The 26,123-nt window shown below is 36.1% G+C and overlaps 1 protein-coding gene and 2 long non-coding RNA genes across 4 annotated transcripts in view; 2 read left to right on the top strand and 1 right to left on the bottom strand.

Annotated features, from left to right (window-relative positions):
* LOC141377092 (uncharacterized) overlaps nt 1-11,958 on the top strand; it is a 69,831-nt gene extending 57,873 nt beyond the window's left edge. For both annotated transcript variants that reach the window (XR_015505663.1, XR_015505662.1), the window contains one exon: nt 11,401-11,958. This is a non-coding gene — a long non-coding RNA (uncharacterized LOC141377092). The remainder of the gene's footprint in view (nt 1-11,400) is intronic.
* The window catches only part of tnfaip3 (tumor necrosis factor, alpha-induced protein 3), a 254,770-nt gene that overhangs the window by 152,859 nt on the left and 75,788 nt on the right, over nt 1-26,123 (bottom strand). The window lies entirely within an intron of this gene.
* On the top strand, nt 14,617-22,960 carry LOC147834087 (uncharacterized). The gene is made up of 2 exons (XR_015505689.1): nt 14,617-14,695; nt 22,541-22,960. It is a non-coding gene; the product is annotated as an uncharacterized LOC147834087 (long non-coding RNA).

The following is a 26,123-nucleotide window of genomic DNA, read 5'->3' as shown; positions in this document are numbered from 1 at the left end:
CTGGGATCCTGCTGAAGGCTTTCTTCTTCATTCCAGATGACTTTATTAATCAGTGATGTGAGTCATGTCAGAGATGTATGGATGCAGTCCTCCAAGCTCATGATGGAGTCAGACACAATATTCATTCTGTCTCCACTGCAGCAGGACTTTATATTCTATACTGGACATTATTTCTGTTCAGTGATGAGACTTTAGTCTGAGCAGAGTCAGACCGCACTGTCCTGTCAACATCAAGGCATGATCAGATTTTATTGTGCTCAAACAACAGAGGCCTTTCATATAAGCCACTTCTGTTTTCAAATAATCAACTAGAAGTCAAGATATTATCTGTTGATCCTAAAGCTTGGACAGGCGACAAGACTTTTGTTAGGTCTCACACACACATGTATACAATACACATACTCTCTCACACCCCCCCCGACCACCACCACCACCACCACCACCACACACACTGGATATATTGACAAACACATTATTGTCACTCAACACTGACTCTAAATGTGCCTCAAGATCTGCCTGATTTCACACATTATAGTTATTGATGTGAGATTGACAAGGCATTGACTGACGTGTGTGTGTGAATCCGACAGAACTATTGTCATTTTTAGAAATCCGCCAATGAAATAGATTATTAGTGCAATCAAAAAATGCATGTTGTCATGATAATGATATCGTAATGACAGAGATTATTTTGCTGGATAAGTTGGCGGTTCATTCTGCTGTTGGCGATCCCGCATTAATAAAGGGACTAAGCTGAAAAGAAAATGAATGAATGTTACCTCATAAGATAAAAAATAAACTAATAAATTAGATGAAAAACCCAAAATAGCTCCGGTTTCCCCCACAGTCCAAAGACATGCGGTACAGGTGAATTGGGTAGACTAAATTGTCCGTAGTGTATGAGTGTGTGTGTGTTAATGTGTGTGTGTGGATGTTTCCCAGAGATGGGTCGAGGCTGGAAGGGCATCCGCTGCATAAAAACGTGCTGGATAAGTTGGCGGTTCATTCCGCTGTGGCGACCCTGAATTAATAAAGGGACTAAGCCGACAAGAAAATGAATGAATGAATGAATTTTTATTTATTTTTTTGTTGGTGAGTTATCTATAAAATAAACAAAAAAATACATTAGTGGTACAGGTGAATAAGTGTGTATGGATGTTTTCCAGTGATGGGTTGCAGCTGGAAGGGCATCCGCTGTGTAAAACATATGCTGGTTAAGTTGGCGGTTCATCCTGACCCCAGATTAATAAAGGGACAAAGCCAAAGGAAAACGAATAAGTGAAGCAATTCCCATATCCGCTTGTTAAGTGTGACGTCACGCGAAGCGGCTTCCGGGTCCAAGCGCTCTATTCAGCTGAATGGGGAGATTCATGAAATGGTAATAATAAACGTTTACAAAGCGATTTAAGGCTTTTGAAAATCACGATCGCAGTATATATGTCCATGCCTAATATCCGATGGCCAGAAAGTGATTACTTTTTTATAAATTGTTAAAATTTTGGTATTTGTTATGCAGCAAGCCCAGAGATTGTTGTGTACACTTTATATAAAATTAACTTTAATGTGTGATAGGAATAAAACGTGATCATAAACAAATGATTTCTCCACTCAAATGAGTGGCGGCTTGGACCCGGAAACGGTATTACATACGTCACAAACACGTCACCACTTAACAAGCGGATAGCGCATGTGTTTGGACTGTGGGGGAAACTGGAGCACCCGGAGGAAACCCACACCAACATGGGGAGAACATGCAAACTCCACACAGAAACATCAACTGGCCCAGCCGGGACTCAAACCAGCGACCTTCTTGCTGTGAGGCTACAGTGCTAACCACTGAGCCACCAATAATACCCAACAATACCTATACTCAATTAAAATAAGCAATATTTTAAATGGGCAGTTTGAGGTAAAACTCTTAGTTAATACTTCATTCATATGATATCTCTAATTGTACCTTAAAATAAAGTGTGAGAGGTTTTATTTGCAGAGTTAATCATCTCACACTAAAACTTCATCCAAAGTTTCATCAAGGCTTCATAAGTTTGCTCTGAGGATTTCTCTGTTTGTAGATGTCAGTAATCGCAATAATAGGATCTCCCATCTGGGAAGGATTATATTTAGTGTCTGGCGGATTATAAGTATGAAGAGTGGAATAATAAACACACACACACACACACACACACACACACAAACAATACATGGTCTGCTTTAATCAAGCGGGCCGTCAGATCCGTCAGTCAGAGCAAACACATCTGTCTTTGGCCAGCAGGAGAGCAGAGAGTGATTTTCTGCTATTAGCACCTCATTAGAGCCGGAGCTGGACTCTTCCTCCTGCTCCAGTGTTATGCAGGATCTGCTGGAGCTTCAGGGCTCATCCATCAGCTGCTGGCGGAGAGGAGGTGCTGTCCTGCTGCTGCTCCACCCAACACTGCAGGACACTGGAGGAGCACTTTCACTACACACACACACACACACACACACACAAACACATTTACTTATTTATATATATATATATATATATATATATATATAGAGAGAGAGAGAGAGAGAGAGAGAGAGCATATACAGTATATACAAATACATGCACAAAGAAACACAAACATATATACATACATATACATATACATACACACAGACACGTGCACACACGCATGCATATTTACACAGAAAAATACATACACGAACATGCATATAGGCAGATATATAGACACACACACACACACACACACACACACACACATATATATATATATATATATATATATATATATATATATATATATATATATATATATATATATATATATATATATTCACACATACATACACATGCATGTATATACAGAAAAATACACACACATGCACATATAAATACATGCAGAAACACAGACACACAAACGCATATATATATATATATATATATATATATATATATATATATATATATATATATATATATATATATATATATATATACACACACACACACACACACACAATCATGTATTCACAGTAAAATATACACACATGCATATATGCAAATATATAGACGCATACACATGCATGCAAACACGCACACATATATATATACACAGAAAAATACACACTCACATACACCTATGCAAACACACACAGACACACAAATCAACATATGCATATATACGCACACTTGTATACACATATACCCACAGACACCCACACATACACGAACATATATATACACACATAAAAAAATACACACAGACACATCTACACACACACACATGCAAACACGCACATATACATAAACACATATATCCACAAACACATTTATACACACACACACTCACACACTCACGTTGGTATTGGTGGTTTATGAGGACTTTTTTTAAAAACATAAAATATTTTATGCTGTAAATAGCCCCCCCTCCCAACACACACACACACACATTAAAAAATGGTAAAAAATTTTTTTAACAATACACAATACCAATTTGACTCCCCTTTGGTTATGTTGGTGCCCGTTTTTGCCCCATTGACTTCCATTCTATGTTTACTCTACTATAGTGTATACACTATATATACACTCTCAAAACCACACCCCACAAAATTATGCACAGAAATAAATCTGCAAAATTAAACATTTGTTATTACCACTATTATGTTATGAAAACAGCAATTGGTAATTATTTGAAGAAGACCAATACTTGACAAGACGGTTGATCAAGAAGCAGACAGAGTTGCAGTAGTCTGGGGAGCGTCCTTCAGTGTTAGCTGCTAATGAAAATCAAATATTGTCGCAGTAAGAAACACATGTCTGCTGTGAGTTTGGTTCACGCCCACACTGTTGGCATGTTCAGGACTGACATCTGCGCATGTGCGTGTGTGTGTGTGTGTGTGTGTGTGTGAGGACGAGATACACTTTATTTCTCTCACTTTATTCAGCAGATCAACAGCAGCACGCAGATGTGAAAGCCTCGGCTCTTTCTCCTGGCTCTTACACTTGCAGAAACACACACACACACACACAGACGGACACACATCTGCTTCACTGGCCGTGCCTTCAAACAGTGTGTTTCTGAATGGAAATGAGATGATGTGGTCTGCAATGCGTTTAAACTCATAATTAATGAGTTGAGATGTTGTTCAGCTGATAATGGGAAATTAGTTAATATAAGCCGTATGCCTTATGGAAAGCGGTGATTTCACCATGGTATTCGCATGTATTGAGGTCTTGCGAATCAAAGCTCATTATGGATTGTGAAAGATTTCATTAAAAAGTACTATAGTCATACAACCCCAAATCAGAAAAGGTTGCGTCACTAATGCGTTTCTCACTTTGTAATGTTGCCGTTCCTTTTCAAAACACTTAAAAGACGTTCAGGGGCTGAAGACACCAAGTGATGAAGTGTTTCAGCTGTCCCATTCTTCCTGCAAACTAGTCTTAAGGTGAGCAACAGTACATGGTCTTCATTGTCGCCTCACATTCTCTATTGGAGACAGGTCAGGACTGCAGGCAGGCCGGTCAAGTACCTGTATCCTCTTTTTTGTAATGTGTGCAGAATGTGGTTTTGCATTGTCTTGTTGAGCCCAGAGGAGTCAACAGCGCTTGTGGACACTGTTAGCATAGGGCTTCCTTTTGGCACAGTACAGTTTTTCACTGGCGTTTGTTGATGTAACTCCGTATTGTGGTACTTGACAAAGGTTTGCCAAAGTAGTCCTGTGTCCATGTGGTGATCTGGCTTATAGATGAATGAGGATTCTTGATGCAGCGCCACCTGAGGGGTCTGAGATTACGGTTGTTCTGCTTAGACTTGCGCCCTTGTCCTTCACACACTAAAATTCCTCCAGATTAGGAGGAACTATAGACTTTTCTTGGATGCTGCTTTTGTACCAAATCGTAATTATTATCACTTGTACAATCACACACACACACACACACACACACACACACACACACACACACACACACACACACATATATATATATATATACATACAGTATACTGAATCAAACCATCTCGGGATCCCCTTGGAGGAGCTGGAGGAAGTGTCTGGGGAGAGGGAAGTCTGGGGATCTCTCCTAAGACTGCTGCCCCCAAGACCTGGCCCCCGGTAGAAATTGAATGAATGAATGAATCAAACCTAAATTAAATTAAATAAAAAAATAACAAACAAAAAAATAAACAAATCAATTTAAAAATATTTGAAAACTTGCCTCTGCCTTTGAGCGATGCATGTGCAAGACCAGTTGTACAGCACATGTCCTGAAATGTGAAGCCAAGATAGTTGAGCACCTCCTGCTGGCTGGCTGCGATACAGGTCAAAAACAATACAAAATTAAACTTTTTTTTTTTTACCAAAGACTTTTTCAATTTTTTTGATTATTTAGATATGATCTCCTCATGCTGCTGTATGTTCATGTGTTTGTGTTGCTTATTTGTTTGCTGTGTACTCTTTATAGCTTACTCAAATAATCATAAAAAACTTTTGTGATCACGACTGAATGTTTATTATAAATACATAGAGGAAATAAACACATGCAGTATACATATCCATTCATTCATTCATTCATTCATTCATTTTCTTTTCAGCTTAGTTTCCCTAGTCAGGGGTCGCCACAGCGGAATGAACCTACAACTCATCCAGCATACTTTTTACGCAGTGGATGCCCAACCCATCACTGGGAAACACTCATACACACTATAAAACAATGAAATACATTCATATATTTTTATAAAAACGCAAATTGCACAACTAATGCAGATGTGTTCACTCTGTACCCCTAAATCTGTGGCATTTATAAATATGATGAGCTACTAAAGAAGCAAGTAAAATTGTTAATTCACCATTATCCTGCAGTGACTGGAACTGAGGAACAGCACATAATATTAGACTAGATATTCTTCAAGACACTAGTGTTCAGCTTAAAGTCACATTTAAAGGCTTCACTAGGGTAATTAGGGTAAAGTTAGTGTAATTAGTCATTTTATTTCAGTGGTTTGTTCTAGAGACAATCTAAAACTAATATTGCTTAAGGAGGCTAATAATATTGACCTTAAAATGCATTTAAAACAATTAAAAACTGCTTTTATTCTAGCCAAAATAAACAAATAAGACTTTCTCCAGAAGAACAAATATTAGAGGAAATACTGTGGAAATTTCCTGAATCTGTTAAACATCATTTGGAAAATATTGGGGAAAAAATGACAGTAGGGCGAATAATTCTGACTTCAACTCTCTCTCTCTCTCTCTCTCTCTCTCTCTCTCTCTCTCTCTCTCTCTCTCTCTCTCTCTCTCTCTCTCTCTCTCTCTCTCTCTCTCTCGCTCTCTCTCTCTCTCTGCTATGGAGTTATTGTGTGTGTGTCTCATCAAAGAGAGCGGCGTCCCGTCCGGAGCCCATCTCCTGGCGCCAGGGCACAGATCGCCCAGCACCCGCCTGAAGGCTGTGAAATCAGCATGATTAATAATTACAATTATTTGCAAATGTGCCAGCTGCTCTCGCGCGGCCCGAACCTTTGATTTATGATGCTGTAAACGCCGCGGGCCATTGTGGAGTCCAGTGCTGCAGGACGTTTATGGTGAACAACCCACTGCAACAAAATATGATTTGATCTGCGTTAGCCTGAGTAAACCAGTTACCTTAAAATCAACAACTTGATTTCACTTAAGAATAGTCAGTAAACTCCATTGACTTAACTTTCATAATTATGCACACAGTTTGTTTACCTAATTATAAGGCTCTCTTTTTTTAAGTCAACTAATCGCTTTTTATAAAGCACACAGAGACACACACACACATAAATGTAGATTTTGGTGGTTTATGAGGACTTTCCATATGTATAGGGTAATTTATATAGTAGAAAAATGATTATTAGACGGCCTTACCCCACCCCTACCCCAAACCCAACCCTCACAGGAAACACTGTCGATAATTTTGAATGTCAAAACCCTGTTAAGCATGATTTTGTAGTGCTTTGAATTATGAGGACACAAGTTATGTCCTCATAAGCCACCTTAATGTTGTAATACCACAGTCATTCCCATGTAATTATAAACATTTCTGTCCCTGTAAACCACCCAAACCAGCACAAACATAGATAAATGTTGATTTTGGTGGTTTATGAGGACTCTCCATAGGCAAAATGGATTTTATACAGTACAAAACTCTTATTTTATGGTCTTATTCAACCCCTGCCCCAAAACCCAGCCCTCAAAGGAAACACAGTGGATCATTTTGAATGTCAAGACCCCATTAAGTATGTTTTTACATGTTTTGAATTATGAGGGCACAAGTTATGTTCTCATAAACCACCTCAAAGTTGTAATACCACAGTCTTTCCCATGTAATTATACACATTTCTTCCTGTAAACCACCCAAAACAGCACACACATACACACACACACACACACAAACACAAAAAGACATTGGTTTTGGTGGTTTATGAGGACTCTCCATATGCAAGGCATAATGTATTTTATACAGTACAAAATACTTATTATATGGCCTTAACCCACCCCTGCCCCAAACCCACCCATCACTAGAAACCTGTGGACAATTTTAAATGTCAAAGTCCTGTTAAACATGTTTTTTAAGTGCTTTGAATTATGAGGACACAAGTCATGTTCATATACACCACCTCAGTGTCGTAAAACCATGGTCATTTCCATGTAATTATACACATTTCTGTCCCTGTAAACCACCCAAACCAGCACGAACACAGATAAATGTTGCTTTTGGTTGTTTATAAGGACTCTCTATAGGCATAATGGATTTTATACAGTACAAAACTCTTATTATATGCCCTTACAACACCCTTACCTCAAAACTAACCCTCACAAGAAACACAGTGGATAATTTAAAATGTCAAAACCCCATAAAGCATTGATTTTTAAGTGTTCTGAATTATGAGGACACAAGTCATGTTCTCATAAACCACCTCAATGTTGTAATACCACAGTCATTCCCATGTAGTTATACACATTTCTGTAAACCACCCAAAACAGCACACACACAAACACACGTATATGTTGGTTTGGTGGTTTATGAGGACGCTCCATAGGCATAATGGATTTTATACAGTACAAAACTCTTATTATATGGCCTTACCACACCCCTACCCCAAAACCAACCCTCACAAGAAACACAGTGGATCATTTAAAATGTCAAAACCCCATTAAGCATGATTTTTAAGTGTTCTGAATTATGAGGACGCAAGGCATGTTCTCATAAACCACCTCAATGTTGTAATACCGCAGTCATTCCCATGTAATTATACACATTTCTGTACCTGTAAACCACCCAAAACAGCACACACACAAATGTTGGTTTTGGTGGTTTATGAGGACTCTCCATAGGCAAGGCATAATGTATTTTATACAGTACAAAATGCTTATTATATGGTTTTACCCCACACTTACACCAAACTCAACCCTCACAGGAAAGCTGTGGGAATTTTTAAATGTCAAAATCTCGTTAAGCATGACTTTTAAGTGCTTTGAATTATGAGGACGCTTCATTTGTAAGTGTGTGTGTGTGTGGGGAGGGTGAGGGGTATCTACATACAGTTGTAAAACTTTAAATCAATTTAATCGATTAGTGTTGGAACAACATGAAGGAATTGTGTGGACCCAGCTTTTATTTTTATTTTTTTTATACAGTGTGCAAAGTAAACACACACACACACACATACACACACACACACATAGACAAAGGCACTGGTCGCTGTGGACTGGGCCAGAAATGCTATTGTGTGAATTGATGCTCAGGGGGAAACTTGATGGCGTTTGATGCCTGGGTTTCATGGGGCTGCAGATGAATATGCATCAGCACCCACTGACAGTCCCTGAGCTACTGTACACTTCATATCTCTGCAGATTATTTATCACCGAGGAGGGCTGACGTGGAACGCTTTCATTCTTTAAAACTTAAAGTTAGTTATGACAACCTTTCCATGAATTAAGTTCAACCAACTTTCTTATTTAAAAGCACTTTAAGGTTAGTTGCATGTATTTCTGCATAATTATTCATAATTACAATAGTAAGTACACAGCACATGTGTAATAATGCTACCTTAAATAAATGGCTAGCACTGTGGCATCACAGCAAGAAGGTCACTGGTTCGAGTCCCAGCTGGCTCAGTTGGTGTTTCTGTGTGGAGTTGGCATGTTCTCCCATGTTGGCGTGGGTTTCCTCCGGGTGCTCCGGTTTCCTCCACAGTCCAAACACAAGCTCTATAGGGGAATTCGATAGACTAAATTGTCCATAGTGTGTGTGTGTGTGTGTGTGCGTGTGTGTGTGTGTGTGTGTGTGTGTGTGTGCGTGTGTGTGTTTGTGTGTGTGTGTGAGAGAGAGAATTTGTGTGTATGCGTGTTTCCCAGTGAAGGGTTGCAGCTGGAAGGGAATCCGCTGTGTAAAACATATGCTGGATACGTTGGCGGTTCATTCCGCTGGGGCGACCCCAGATTAATAAAGGGACAAAGCTGAAATGAAAATAAATGCATGAATTATTACAGTGCAGTATTTGAGCCTCATGAAACGCCACTGTTGATGTTTTTGTTGACTTGTCCGGCAGATGAAGTGTTTTTGTTAACCATCACTGATGATGATGATGATGATGATGATGACGGTGTGTGTGTTTGACTGGCACCAGCGCCACATGCACACACATTAACACACTCATTAATCACTATAAGAGCCACATCAGATCACCCGAACACAAAGTGAAGCTGACAGCGAGAGCCCGTAAACCTGTCCAGAGTCCTAATCTGATTACTGTCCGACCAGCATCTGTGCTGTAACGCTGTGTTTGATCGAGCGGAACACACACACACACACACACACACACACACACACACACACGATGCCACTCAGCTTGGCATATTCAAAATAATATTATGGTCCACTAATTAGGCTGCCATTTCAGATGTGAGTGATTGGTTTATCGGGACAGGAACAGTCGTTCATTATTTGTCCCTTCAATTCTTCAAATCAATTCTTCTTGCATTTTATTGACTAAATTAAAGTGTGTTCATTTGTTATTGGCATTACATCATCATCATCATGTATTAACATGCTTGCTGTTACCTATGCAAAATCTGCAATGGTTTAATAAAGTTTTCCAACAACTTAAACAACAATTAGCAACATAATGTTCCCACATGTAAACATTTTGCATCACTGATAATGGACTCATATTACTGTAAATCATAAGACCTTTTAATTTTTATAAATTGAATTCGAATCAACGTTGATGGGTTTTATTTTATCTTATTTTATTTCATTTTCCCCAAATTTATTAGCCTTTTTTCCTATTTCCTTAAACCTCCTTTTAAATCATATTGTGAAATAATTTGGTTATATTATATAATATAATGTAATGTAATGTAATGTAATATAACATAATATAATATAATATAATATATTTGCGGCTGGAAGGCCATCTGCTGTGTAAAGCATATGCATATGAATAGTTGGTGATTCATTCTGCTGTAGCGACCCCTGATAATCAGAGACTAAGCCGAAGGAAAATTAATGAATGAATAAAATTATAGATTTCTACAAGAATTTGCACTTTTAAAAAATGGATTAAAACCAATGTTGATGATTATATATGGTTTTATTTTATTTTATTTTATTTTATTTTATTTTATTTTATTTTATTTTATTTTATTTTATTTTATTTTTCCCCATTTTGTTTCCCTATTTTCCCATTTCTTAAAACTTGCTGGTAAAACATTAAACTATTATGATGTAGCAGCTTTTAAATAATATAATATAATATAATATAATATAATATAATATAATATAATATAATATAATATAATATAATATAATATAATATAATATAATAATTAAAATAATATAATAATTAAAATAATATAATTAATTTAATTTAATATTATATTATATTATATTTAATTCTAATTATTTTATATTTTTATATTATATTATGTTTTATTTTATTTTATTTTAAATTATTACCAATTATTATATTGCATTATATTATATTGTATTACAATAAATTACTACATTACATTGAATTGCATTGTGTTGCATTATAGTATATTTAAATCTAATTATTTTGTATATTATATTATATTATATTATATTATATTATATTATATTATATTATATTATATTATAATTTATTTCAATCTATTATAATTAAAAATATATAAAATATAATACAACATATAACATAAACTTATGCACACGCACACACAAAAAAAATTGTGTGTGTGTGTGTCTTTACAGATGGATCCTGCTGTATAGACTGATCTGGGAGCAGCTATTTAATAAAATATAATAATAACACAACATCACATCACATAATAAACTCACACGAAAGAAAATCCCTCCTAAAAGTGTGCATGTGTGTGTGATTTTGTGAGCTCTTGTGTCTTCTCTCTTTACAGATGGATCCTGCTGTACACACTGATCTGGGAGCAGCTGATCTGGGCTCCGTCAATGTGCCAGTCTCCATCACACACACCTGTCCCGCGTCCCTCAGGTGGAGCCGCCAAACAGCTCCATTAATCACTGCATAAAGCCGGCCCGCGGGGACACAGCCCGGGTTAGCCATCATTTGGAGATAAATTGAGTGAAAAATAGCTCTGGCGAAAGGACGACTGCGTCCCCGTCCCCAGAGGGCCCGCCGAGTGTGAAAACAGCTCTATCCAAGCAGCTCAGTAATCTGTCAGTTAGTTAAAGACATCATAATTCATTTAGCCTAATACTGACGGCAGAAGTGTGTGTGTGTGTGTGTGTGTGTGTGTGTGTGTGAGTGTTTGCTCTGCATTTATCTTCTTTATTCTCCGCTGTAGCCTTTGACTGAGGGAAATCTGCTCTGATGAATTACTGCACATCTCTATGCAAACGATTGTTCTGGAAAAATATGGTTAGTGTGTAAAACAAGACTTTTAACACCGATTAGTAAGTGTGTGTGTGTGTGCGTGCGTGCGTGTGTGTGTGTGTACATGACATCATTTTAGGTCCTTATGTACAGCTGAAGATTATTATGATTACTATTATTGTTCTCTAGGCAATGAAAAATAAATAAACAAATAAATAAACGTGAATATAAAAATAATACATACATGCATAAATAAATAAATAAATAATATAAATATGGAAATAGAAAATAAATAAATAGAAAATAAAAAATAAATAAAAAAACAAAAGAATAAATTAATTAATAAATTTAATAATAAATAAATATGAATATGAAAATATTAAATAAAATATGAAACGAATAAAATAATAAATACATAAATAATAAATCAATGCATAAAATTATTAAATAAAATAATAAAATAAATTAAAAAAATATATAAAATAAACAAAATAATAACTACAAAAAAAACTAATAAAATAATGAATAAAATATAAAACAAACAAACAAACAAACAAACAAACAAACAAACAAACAAACAAATAAATAAATAAATAAATAAATAAATAAATAAATAAATAAACAGCACAAAAACAGAAAATATTGGTCTGGAAAAAATATGGCTAGCTTGCAAAAACAAGATTTTTAAAAATGATTATGATTATTATTATTTAACATGATTATTATTATTGTTCCCTAGGCAATGAAAGAATTAATATAAAAATATATAAATAAAATAAATATAATTATGATTATAAGTAAAATAATAAATAAATAATATTCATTCATTCGTTCATTTTCTTTTCAGCTTAGTCTCTTTATTATTATGGGGTAGCCACGGCCAACTTATCCAGCATATGTTTTATGCAGTGGATGCCCTTCCCACACACGCACTATGGCCAATTTAGTTCATCAATTCCCCTATAGCGCATGTGTTTGGACTGTGGGGGAAACCGGAGCACTCGGAGGAAATACACACCAACAAAGGGAGAACATGCAAACTCCAAGGCTCCAACCAGCAACCTTCTTGCTGTAAGGCGATTGTACTACCCACTGCACACAACTAATAAATAAAATATAAATAAATAAAAACCAAAAATGTAAAATAAATCTATAAATAAATACATAAAAATAAAGGAATAATCTAATAAATAAAATTGTAAATAAACAAAAAACTAAAATAAAAATATAAATAAACAAAAAACTAAAATATAAATAAATGCATATAAATAAATAAACAAACAAACAAACAAACAAACACAAAACTAAATTAAATATATAATGCAAATAATATAAAATAAATATTCAAATACATAATAAATTAATGAATAAATAAAAATATAAATAAACAAAAAACTAAATTATATATATATATATATATATATATATATATATATATATATATATAAAATAAAAAAAATATTAAAATTATTAAATAATATAAATAATATTAAATAAATAAATAAATAAATAAATAAATAAATAAATAAATAAATAAATAAATAAATAAATAAAAAGCACAAAAACAAATTCACATTTTTGTATAAAAACACAGCTTATGTTAAAATTAAATAAACACTTCTATATCTTCTATATACAGTTCTATAGTTATGATATTATAATGTATAATGGACTTATTTAACAAAGTTATGAAATGCAATACATTCACTAAAGGTTCTCATTTAAAGCAATGGGGGACCATGTGCATGGTAAAATGACGCCAGAGGGGTATCCCGAATGTCAAAGAGTGAAAAGAAGGGGTCAATATGTGACGAGTCGAGAGGGAAAATGTGCTGATAAATTACTCATTACAAAACCGGTCAAAATGACTGACTCGCTCTTTCTAGTGTTAAAGATTTAAAGATTGACACATGTATAGACGTCTATAGACAACTGACATTTCAGTGAGATCACAAGAAAAAGTAGATATACAGCTAAGCCTGAAATTATTCACACTCCTGGCAAATTCTGACTTAAAGTTACTCTTATTCAACCAGTAAGTTTCCTTTTTGACTGGAAATGACACAGGCTTCTCTTAAAAGATAATAAGATGATGTAAAAGAAGCATCATTGTGAGAAAACGTTATTTCTTTTAGCTTATTTACACTTGAACACAAACTTTAAGTCAGAATTTGCAGAACTGATGAATAATTTTGGGCTTGACTGTGTACATAATCAGTGTTGGGGTAATGCATTACAAGTAATAGCAGTTATTTTAATATTTTAGGTAACTTTTTCTTTTAGAAATGTAATGCAAATTACTTTTTATTGTAATGAATTAGCTGTTAAAAATAACGTAATTGATGAATTAACAGAGAGAAGGCTAGATGACAGAGCCTTACATTTCTGAGCTGGAAGTATAATGGAATAAAAGGAAACAGGGATTTACTGCACTAAGACAAGAGTAGCAAACACACTGCTTTACACTGTCATTAATCTGTATACGGCATGTGTGCCCATCAGGAAGTTCTCAGAAGATAACATTATCCTACATCATTATTATTTTAAGTGTTTTTTAAAGGTAAATGTACATTATACAATGTGTTTTTAATAGCAGAGCTCCGCTATTTATAAAAAAAAAAAATGAAGAAAAACCCCTGTAAGTTCTGAATGTCTTGTATCCCGCTTTTTGGTGTCATGTGGTGTGATTCCTTTGTTTTGTGCTCCCGCCTTTTGTTAATGTGCATTAGTTCCACCTGTGTCTCACCCCTGTTTGTTATCTGGTTGATCATGTCCTGAGTTTGGTTAGTCCTTTATCCAATAGTGTATTTGTCACCATTCCTCGTCCTGCCTGTGTTTCCATGTTCCTGTTCATTGAAGTAAGTGTTTTCTAAATAAATATGTGCATTTTGATAGTCCTCGTTTTCAAAGAGATTAAGCCTCAGCCATGTAGGAATAAGTACGACAGAAATAATTCAAAAGTAGTGTATTGCATTACTTACCATAAGATGTAACTGTAAAGTAACACAACTAGTCACTCTTAGTAGTGGGGGAGTAACTCAGTATTGTAATGCATTACATTCCCCAGCTTTGGTGTATAATAGAGGTGAACAATATATTGTTTGAGCATCTATATTGGAATGAGTGTGTCCAAAATAGTCACACCGCCGGATTATATTATTTATTAACGATTAAAATATAATAATGTTATTAAATAATTTGCTTGTTTATTTATTATACATTAATTTTAATAATATTGAATAATATTTTTTGAGTTTTTAAATTATGTATTTATTTATTTTTTTAAACTTTATTTATTTATTTTTATTTATTCATTTTAATTATTTTTTAATCATATTTTTTATTATTTTACAATTTTTTCAGTAGATTTTTAGTTTATTTGTTTATTTTGAAACGATTTATTATTTTTTTCTTTTATTTATTTTTACCTATTTATTTATTTACTTATTTATTTATTTTTATTTATTTATGTAACTTTTTTATTATGTATTTATTTTAAAATTTTTAATAATTATAATTTTAGTTTTTAAATTATTTATTTATTTTTAAGCTATTTATTTTTAATTATTTATTGTTTTACAATTATTTTTTATTAATTATTTCTTAAATTGTTTTTTTTATTTTTTAATGGTGTATCATTTTTTATTATTTATTTAATAATTTTTAGGTATTATTTGTTTTTTAATATTTGTTTTTTATTTAATTACTTATTTTTATTTATTTGTTTATTTTAAATTATTTTTACAATGATGACCATGTCATTTTAAATTTGATTGTTCAATTTCTGTTCTTGAGTACTGTTAGATTTCTCAGAAAATCATAAAGCATTTTTTTTTGCTCTGTCGTGTTTAAATATGCTTGTAATTTTTTATATTTTATACCAATGCACAGCATAGAAAAAGACTTGATTATCCCAGTTGATCAAATTGAATGAAATTATCCTAAATAGAGCTGTTAAAATCATCTGGTGATATTATATTTATTTCACTATTTATATATTGTGGCAAAATAAAATATTGCAATGTCAGAATTTGCCAATATTGTAGAGCCCTAGTATATTATTGCTCTTTGTAAACTAAATGTAATGTCAACAGCAAATGTTGCATCTCACCTTTGACCTGCGGATGTACAGTAGATGTACAGTATCCTCCTGATGCCGGATTGCTGTGTGTTCAGTAATGGCAGATCAAGAGTTTTGTCAGTTTGAGGTGTGTGTTGATGCTGATCTGGGGTCAGTGTGTGTGTCCTCAGGGAAGATCTCCGGCTGTTCTCAGATCAGTGCTGTCTCAGATATGATTAATGACTGTGGGGATGCAGAGCTCAAACACACACACTTCAACACACTGTCTACTGTGACAGCAGCGCAGCAGAGACACACACTGACAGCATTCAGACACTCACACAGAAGCATACATACACACATAAAATAAAAGCATGCATACACACACACGCACACATATACACACAAACAAACACAAGCACACACATAAAAGCATATATATATATATATATATATATATATATATTTACACACACACATGTATACACACACGCACACATATACACACAAACAAACACAAGCACACACATAAAAGCATATATATATATATATATATATATATATATATATATATATATATATATATATATATATATTTACACACACACATGTATACACACATGCAAACACACGCATACATACACATACACACACACACACACACACACACACACACACACACACAAGCAAAAATGCATACACACACATACACACACACACAAATGCATGCATGCACACACGCATGCATACACACAGACACGTGTACATGCACACACACACAAACACACACAGATATATACTCATACAGACACAAGCACGCATACACACACACACACACACACACATACACACATACGCAAAGGCATGCATGCATACACACACACACACACACATACACATTCTCACACACACACTAACATAAACACAAGCACGCACACACACGTGCACGCACAAGCATGCATACACACACACACACACACACACACACATACTCATACAGACACAAGCACGCATACACACACACACATACGCAAAGGCATGCATGCATATACACACACACATACACATGCGCACATACACACTAACATAAACACAAGCATGCACACACATACACACACACACACACATACACACATGCGCAAGCATGCACACACACGCAAATGTGTGCATGCATCATTGTGTACGTACACACACGCATACAAACACAGGCATGTATACAAACACATACATGCACACACACATATATATACACACACAAATGCATGCATACATAAACAAATGCATGCTAAAACACACACACACACACACACACACACACACACATACAAGCAAATGCAAGCATGCAGACATACACGCATATGCAGACATACAGTATACACACACACAAGCATGCATGCATACACACACATGTGCACACACACATTTTTCATTATTCGCTTTTTCTTTTCTCTTACAATGTGTGTGTTTTATTGAGTGTGTGTGTGTTGTGCTCTTTGGTTTAGTTCTGTTGCTTTAACTGAGCTGTAGAAATGTATTCTGACTTGCCGTCTATGTTTACAGTGTGTCTGTGTGACATTAAAGCAGTGATATTGAAGCTCTGGCAGTGTTGAGATGTAGGTTAAGGGCCGCGCTCTCATTTGTCCAGCGGTGCTTCATTATGTGTCAGTCGGACTCTGTTTGAGCACTGAGTGACAATGGCAGGTCAGCGTTTTCTCTCTCTGATCTCAGAGCAGCTATTGTGTGCCGGGCTGTAATTAATCGGCTGTGTTTGTGTTCTGGCTGTTTGTTCTCACTCCCCCACAGTCAAGGGCACAACATGGGTGCTCATCTATCACAGAGAGTTCTGCTTTACCTGCCGCCGCTCCATTCATCAGGCCTGACACACGCTGACCCCACCTAGCAGACCAATCCAATAATTATTAATCCGGCCGGATTGTGCTCCCGCTTGAGCCCATGCGAGGTCATTTAAAGGGGAAGTGGTGGGAATGAGAGTAAAAACACTAAAAAACTAAATAAAGTGAGAAATGTAAATGGAGGCCTCTTTGATCTCTGCAGTGGTCATCTTTCTGGATGGTCAGATCAAAGGCAGATGATCTCAGAATGACGGAATGGAATAGAATAATATGGATTGGATTGGATTAGAATAGAATAGAATAGAATAGAATAGAATAGAATAGAATAGAATGGATTGGATTGGAATAGTATGGGATGGAACAGAGTAGTATGGAATGGATTTAAATGAAGTAGTATGGAATGAAGGGAAAGGATTGGAATTGAATGGAATGGAATGGATTGGAAAGGAAAGGAAAGGCATAGAATGGATTGGAATGGGTTGGAAGGGAAAATAATGAACTGAAATGGAATGAATAGTATCAAATAAAATGAAACAGAATAAAAAGGAACAGTATGAAATGGAATGGATTAGAATGGAACAGAACAGAATGGAATGAAATGAAATAGAATGGAATAGAAAAGTATGAAATGGAATGAATTGGAATGAAATGGAATGAAACAGAATTAATGGAATAGTATGGTATTAAATAGAATAGTATGAAATGGAATAGAACTGAATGGAATGGTTTGGATAGGTACTGAATGAAATGAAACAGAATGGAACGGTATGTAAGGGATTGAAATGGATTATATTGGAACGAAATGAAATGAAATGAAATGAAACAGAATGGAATAGTATGGACTGGAAAGGAATGGAATGGAACAGAATGGAGTGTAACAGAATGGAATAGTATGAAATGAAATGAAACAGATTGAAATGAAATAGTGTAAAATGGAATGGATTAGAATGGAACAGAACAGAATGGAATGAAATAGAATGGAATAGAATAGTATGAAATAAAATGGATTGGAATGAAATGGAATGAAACAGAATTAATGGAATAGTATGGTATTAAATAGAATAGTATGAAATGGAATGGAACTGAATGGAATGGCTGGGAATGAAACAGAATGGAATGGATTGGAATGGAACAGAATGGAATAAAACAGAATGGAACGGTATGTAATGGGATAGATTGGAATGGAATATATTGGAATGAAATGAAACAGAATGGAATAGTATGGATTGGAAAGGAAAGGAATAGAATGGAATGGAATGGAATGAAATGGAGTAGTATGGTATGAAATAGAAAAGTATGGAATGGATTGGAATGGAACAAAAAGGGACTAAAACAGAATGGAACGGTGTGTAATAGAATGGATTGGAATGGAATATATTGGAACGAAATGGAATTAAATGAAACAGATTGGAATGGAATGGAATGGAATAGTATGGATTGGAAAGGAATGGAATGAAACAGAATGAAGTGGAGTGTAACAGAATGGAATAGGATGCAATAGAATAAAAACCTTGAATGTAATGGAAGGGAAGGGAATGGAAAGAAATTAAACAGAATGGAATGGAATGGTATGAAACAAAATGAAATGGAATAGTATGAAATAGAATGGATTGGAATGAATTAGAATGGAATGGAATAGAATTAACTGGTATGGATTTTAATGGAACAGTATGAAATGGAATGGATTAGAATGAAACGGAATGGAATGAAATTAAATGGAATGGAATAGAAACTGCTGGAATTTGTTTGCATCACAGATAAATAAATATCAAAACAACAAGCATTTATTTTGAAAATAAAATATAATTATAGTAATAATAATAATAATATCACTTTCAGTAGTAGAATGTCATAAGAAGATTTTTAAAACGACAAAAGTGTGACATTTTGACATTTTGACCAGTTTGTTGACATCTGTTTTTTTTCTTTCTAATCATTGTTTTTTTTAGCCCAGCTTGGGTATTGCATCTGCACAAATAGGTTTTATTTTGTTTTATCTTATTTTATTTTGGTGGTTCATTCTGTGGTGGCGACCCCTGATTAATAAAGGGACTAAGCCGAAAAGAACGTGAATGAATTTTATTTTATTTTGTTTTATTTATTTATTTATTTTATTTTAATATATTTCATTTTTATTATTTTTTTTATGCCTGTGTGTGTGTGTGTGTGTGTGCGTGCGCGCATGTGTGAGAGGATGCTGCTGCTCTGCTTCTCAAGGTCTGCTGTAAAGATGTTGAGTATAAATCACTGGTGTGTGTGTGAACGCTGCGCACTGGCGGGTGGTCTGGAACTCAAGGGTTAAACACTCCTCAGTCCAGCATCTCTCAGAGACAGGCGTTGTTAAAAGAGTAAGTTATGTCGGCTCTATATCTGATCTCGCAGACAGAAAATGAACACCCTGCTGAACTCCTGGAGCTGAACTTCATGCATGAGTGCCAGAGCTCAGCATCTCATTTATGAAGCATCTCTCAGAGAGTCAGACCAAACGGCTAGATGCATTCAATAATAGTGTGTAGAAGGATAATTCAAATCATCTTAAATATATAAAGTATCAGTAGCACTTTAGTTTAAGCGCCATTTCTCACTATTAACTAATGGCTTATCAACTGTCTATTATCAGTGGTGGAAAGAGTACTGAAAAATCATACTCAAGTAAAAGTACCATTACTTGCCTAAACATGTAGTGTGAGTAGAGTAAAAGTATCTGCTGTAAATATTACTCAAAGTATGAGTAAAAAGTAGCCATTCAAAAGTACTCGAGCAGTGAGTATTACACTGTATAAAGCTGATGTGTTTACATGTAGTTTGTGGATGTGTGTAAACCAAACGGCAACCTCCCGCTCTCCCTCAGGAAGCCAATACGGAAGTAACTAAAACTGCAATTCATCCGAAATTCCGCTAGTCCTGGCCGCTCCTGGCTCCAAAACAAAGCAAATTTCAATTGAGCCCACTGTTAGAATGGCCAACTTTACAGCAGAAAAAAAGGTGTTTACAGCCTGCTACAAAAAAAGATTTTGGTTAATACAGCTAATATTACCCTTCATGACAACTGTGAGGGGGTGAATTTTTTTATAACTCATCGGTTTCCTTTATATTAAGTTATATTAAGTTTGCATAATTAAGGGCGTGGCCACTTGAGTGACAGCTAGGTCTCGTTGGTCGCCGTCACGTCACCTTAGCTGAATCCTGCAGATTAGCCACTGAACTCGGCATATTTATCGTATTTCTGTGATGTTTTATGTGGCTTTACACAGTCAACTGCCTTTTGGACTTGTTTTCTACAATTATTAGATGGCATGGCATGCTGAGTGCACTTAATTGTGCTCACAAACCATTCACTGGGCCTCCGTTTCCCATGTGAGTAAAGTTATATACTTATATACCATCTCTATACATGTATTTGTTTTATTTAAGATCATTTATCATTTATATTTATATTTAGAGCTGTAATGCACTCCAGAATCTGACAGGTTGATTAGCTGTAGGCTCTAGATCAGTCATCTGAAGCGTTGTCATACAGTGTTATGCTGGATTTCATCAATAGTCTTACATTAACTAACACAGACTATATCTGAAGAGTTTGGATGTAATTTGCGTTTTCCTCCTGTTGAAAAACATCATAAGAACAATGTTTAGTGGCTCAGTGTATTACAGCAGTGTTTTTAAAAGACTAAACACTTTATTGATATAGTGTACAACCAAGCACATGTGGTCAGAATACAAACGAGTCACAGGTAATAAAATATTAAGCGTTCTCCCAAAGTAAACCAGGTGTCTGAACCAGGTCCAAGCTAAATGCAGCATGTGTCTGTAGCTCCGCCCACTCTCCGCCTCTTTGCCCTTGTTTGGTATCCCGCCGTGGGTGTGATGACGCGCGAACAAAATGGCGATGGTTGGCCGCGCCTACTTGTGGCTTCTTTTGCGCTCTTTAGAAACCTATGGGTGACGTCACGGACACTTCGTCCATATATTTTACAGTCTATGGTGTAAACGTAACATTCTGTAGTGCATCTAGTCATTGCCCAGCAGGCACACAACGTCATAAGACATTAATATTAGGTTAGATGTAGGTTGTGATGTCAGGTGACCAAAATTCAATGTCTAATCAGTGTCTAAGGCCAACATTATTTTGATGTCCAATAATGACGTTGATATTTAGTTGATTTTAGGTCAGGAAAGTGACCAAAATCCAACGTTGAGCCAACATCTTAAACCAGCATTACATTGACGTCAAACACTAACATTTATTCAAGTATGGCAACCAAAATCCAATGTCTGAAAGGCTTCATACTGGTAACGTCCCCACAACATCAAGCTGTAACATCATTAGATGTTGATATTTGGTTGGTTTTAGGTTGGACGTTGGCCTATTGCCAACCAATTGCTGCTTGATTTAACAATTGTTTTGAATTATTTGGTCTAGAAACAACACAGCTCTAAGTAAGCAAAGCATGTTTTTTTTGTAATGCAATTTGAGAATGACAGCATGGTACACCCCACAAAAAAAAGTATGTTTGCTGTTTGTTTAAACTACTTATTAAAAATGAGCTGAAACAACACAATTCTTGATCTTAAATCCACTTAGATTTGTTAAAACTACTAAGTTAACTTAATTCCTTCATGTTGTCCCCCCTTTTACTTCAGTAAAAGTAATGGGTTATCTGTGGAGAGTTCTACAAAAATGTAGTTGCATTTAAGAAGTTGGCATGCATTGTTCAATCATTTTCTCCAAGCCCTTCATATATTCGTCATATAGTTCCTTTCAGGCGGATTTCTTGTTGTCCTTTCAGAGCAGACCCCTGTTATTCCTTTATGCGTCTGGCTCTTCAAAGACTCAAAACAGATTGATTCTCATGTGAACACAGCTGAAGTGGAGACCCTGCCTTTCTGCTCCGCCTTTGAACCGCTCGCGGCCTGTTTACCGCTGTTTGTCCGCCTCGGCGTGAAGATGAACCGTAGCAATCGGAAAACAAACTGGCATTGAGGAGGCCATGTCAAAGGTGAGCGGATCCCGCGGCGCCCGGCGGATCGGGAGGCCATGGAGATCTACCTGCTGGACGGCTGGATCTTCTCTGTGTGGGAATCAACATTAGACGCTCTGTCAAGCTGATCTATGGGCCTGCGGGACAATAGACTGGAAGCGAACTGCCTGCTGACTGTGCGTTTGATTTTCCATCACTGACAATTATAAGTATAAGATGTTAAACAAAGGATTGTGTAGAGTCATTATTGGGGAATAAATGCTGGGAGATGAGAACGTCAACATGAACAATACTGAATTCATTCATTCATTCATTTTCTTTTCAGCTAAGTCCCTTAATTATTTAGGGGTCGCCACAGCGGAATGAACTGCCAACTTATCCAGCACATGTTTTACATACCGGATGCCCTGCCAGCTGCAACCCATCACTGGGAAACATCCATACACACTCATTCACACACATACACTATGGACAATTTAGCTTAGCCGATTCACCTGTACCACATGTGTTTGGACTGTGGGGGAAACCCACGCCAACATGGGGAGAACATGCAAACTCCACACAGAGTTGCCAACTGACAACCATGACACCAGAATACTAAATGGATTACAATTAAATATATTATTAACAGATATGATTAAAAAAAAACAGTCTGAGATGTGATGTAAGAAACTAATGTTGCTAGGCCACCATTAACAGCCTGCTTGTTGCTGTGCAAAAGCAGAATCTAGAAATGCTTTGTTGTTGTAGAGCATAAAAATTTAGCTGAAATAAATTAACCCAATGTTGGGTTTTGACCATATTTGATCCAATGTTGGGTTACAACCTTAGACTGTAAAATATATGGACGTAGTGTCCGTGACGTCACCCATAGGTTTCTGAAGAGCGCAAAAGAAGCCACAAATAGGTGTGGCCAACCGTCGCCATTTTGTTCACGCGTCATCACACCCACGGCGGGAAACCAAACAAGGGCGGAGAGTGGGCGGAGCTACTGACACTTGCTGGGCAGTTTGTTTGGACCTGGTTCAGACACACTTTACTTTGGGAGAAATGCTTAATACTTTATTAATAGTGACTCATTTGTGTTCTGACCACTTGTGCTTGGTTGTACACTATATCAATAAAGTGTTTAGACTTTTATAACACTGTAGTAATACATTAAGCCACTAAAAATTGTTCTTATGACGTTTTTCAACAGGAGGAAAATTACATCCAAACTCTTCAGATATAGTCTGTGTTAGTAAATGTAAGACTATTGATGAACTCCAGCATAACACTGTATGACAACACTTCAGATGACTGTTCTAGAGCCTACAGCTAATCAACCTGTCAGATTCTGGAGTGCATTACACCTCTAAATATAAATATAAATGATAAATGATCTTAAATAAAACAAATACATGTATAGAGATGGTATATAAGTATATAACTTTACTCACATGGGAAACGGAGGCCACGTGAATGGTTTGTGAGCACAATTAAGTGCACTCAGCATGCCATGCCATCTAATAATTGTAGGAAACAAGTCCAAAAGGCAGTTGACTGTGTAAAGCCACATAAAACAACACAGAAATACGATAAACATGCCGAGTTCAGTGGCTAATCTGCAGGATTCAGCTGAGGTGACGTGACGGCGACCAACAAGACCTAGCTGTCACTCAAGTGGCCACGCCCTTAATTATGCAAACTTAATATAATTTATTATAAAGGAAACGGATGAGTTATAAAAAAATTCACCCCCCTCACAGTTGTCATGAAGGGTAATATTAGCTGTATTAATCAAAATCTGTTTTTGTAGCAGGCTGTAAACACCTTTTTTTCTGCTGTAAAGTTGGCCATTCTAACAGTGGGCTCAATTGAAATGTGCTCTATTATGGAGCCAGGAGCGGCCAGGACTAGCGGAATTTCGGATGAATTGCAGTTTTAGTTACTTCCGTATTGGCTTCCCGAAAGAGAGCGGGAGGTTGCCGCTTGGTTACAACAACCCAGCGTTTTTTACAGTGCAATGTTTTTGATTTTTCATCAGTAACAATTATAAGTTTGAGATGTCAAACACTATTTATTTACACATTCTATTCGCAATATAATCAAATGTAGTTTTTGGCCCACATGCTAATAATGGATATGCGGGCCATGTCTTGACCCACATTTAATATACATGTTGGTCTCGCTTTATTTTGCTGGTCTGTTTGTTGAGTTTAAGTTACATTGCATCTACATGCCAACTAAATCTCATTAGATTATATGTAGACTGTTAACAGTCTGCTGATAATCTAATGAGAAGTAGTTGACATGTAGATGCAATGTAACTTAAATTCAACAAATGGACCATCGAAATAAAGTGAGACCAACATGTATATTAAATGTGGGTCAAGACAGGCCAAACTTACGTAGGCCACATATCCATTATTAGCATCTGGGCCAAATACTACAATTGATTAACTAAATTGGCCAGACACAGGTAGCAAAGAATTCTGGCTCAGATTTGGCAAAAAGCTGGCACAGCATGCATGTATCCGGCACTGACATACAGCATGTGGGCCAAACATGGTTCGGGTTTGGCAAAGATGGCACCGTCTTCAGGGTGGCACACAAGATTTGGGCAGATGTAAAATGTAGTATTTGGCCTGGATGTTAAAAATTGATATGTGGGCCACGTAAGTTCGGCCTGTCTTGACCCACATTTAAAATACACTAAAATACACACCAACCTGTCTTCCCTAGTTATGAGTTATTAACTTGCCTGAGACTTAACCCAGATATGATCTATGTTTTGCCCTTGTCTGGAAGCCAGACTTGGTCCAGTCATGTTTCGTAATTTGGGCCAAGCAAAACCTGATTGTGTGGGCCAAAGTTGGGCCAGAGAATTTTTGTTACGTGGGTAGTGCTTGTGTGTGAATGCAAGAGTGGATGGGTGTTTCCCAGTGTTGGGTTGCAGCTGGAATGACATCTGCTGCGTCAAACATATGCTGGAAAAGTTGGTGGTTCATTCCACTGTGGACCATTTATTCATTCATTTTCTTTTCGGCTTAGTCCCTTTATTAATCTGGGGTCTCGCTGTTGACCAGTTATGAGTTATTAACTTGGCTGAGACTTGGCCCAGATATGGTCTGTGTTTGGCCCTTGTCTGGAAGCCAGACTTGGTCCAGTCATGTACCATAATTAACTGCAGCATGTGGGCCAAGCAAAACCTGATTGTGTGGGCCAAAGCTGGGCCAGAGAATTTTTGTTACGTGGGTAGTGTATGTGTGGATGGGTGCTTCCCAGTGTTGGGTTGCAGCTGGAATGGCATCCGCTGCGTAAAACATATGCTGGATAAGTTGGCGGTTCATTCCGCTGTGGACCAGTTAATAACTTGGCTGAGACTTCTATGTCTATGTTTGACCCTTGT

This window comes from Danio rerio, chromosome 13 (assembly GCF_052040795.2).
Source record: "Danio rerio strain M-AB ecotype USA chromosome 13, GRCz13ab, whole genome shotgun sequence".
Lineage (NCBI taxonomy): Eukaryota > Metazoa > Chordata > Actinopteri > Cypriniformes > Danionidae > Danio > Danio rerio.
This window is presented reverse-complemented; position numbering and strand designations above follow the sequence as displayed.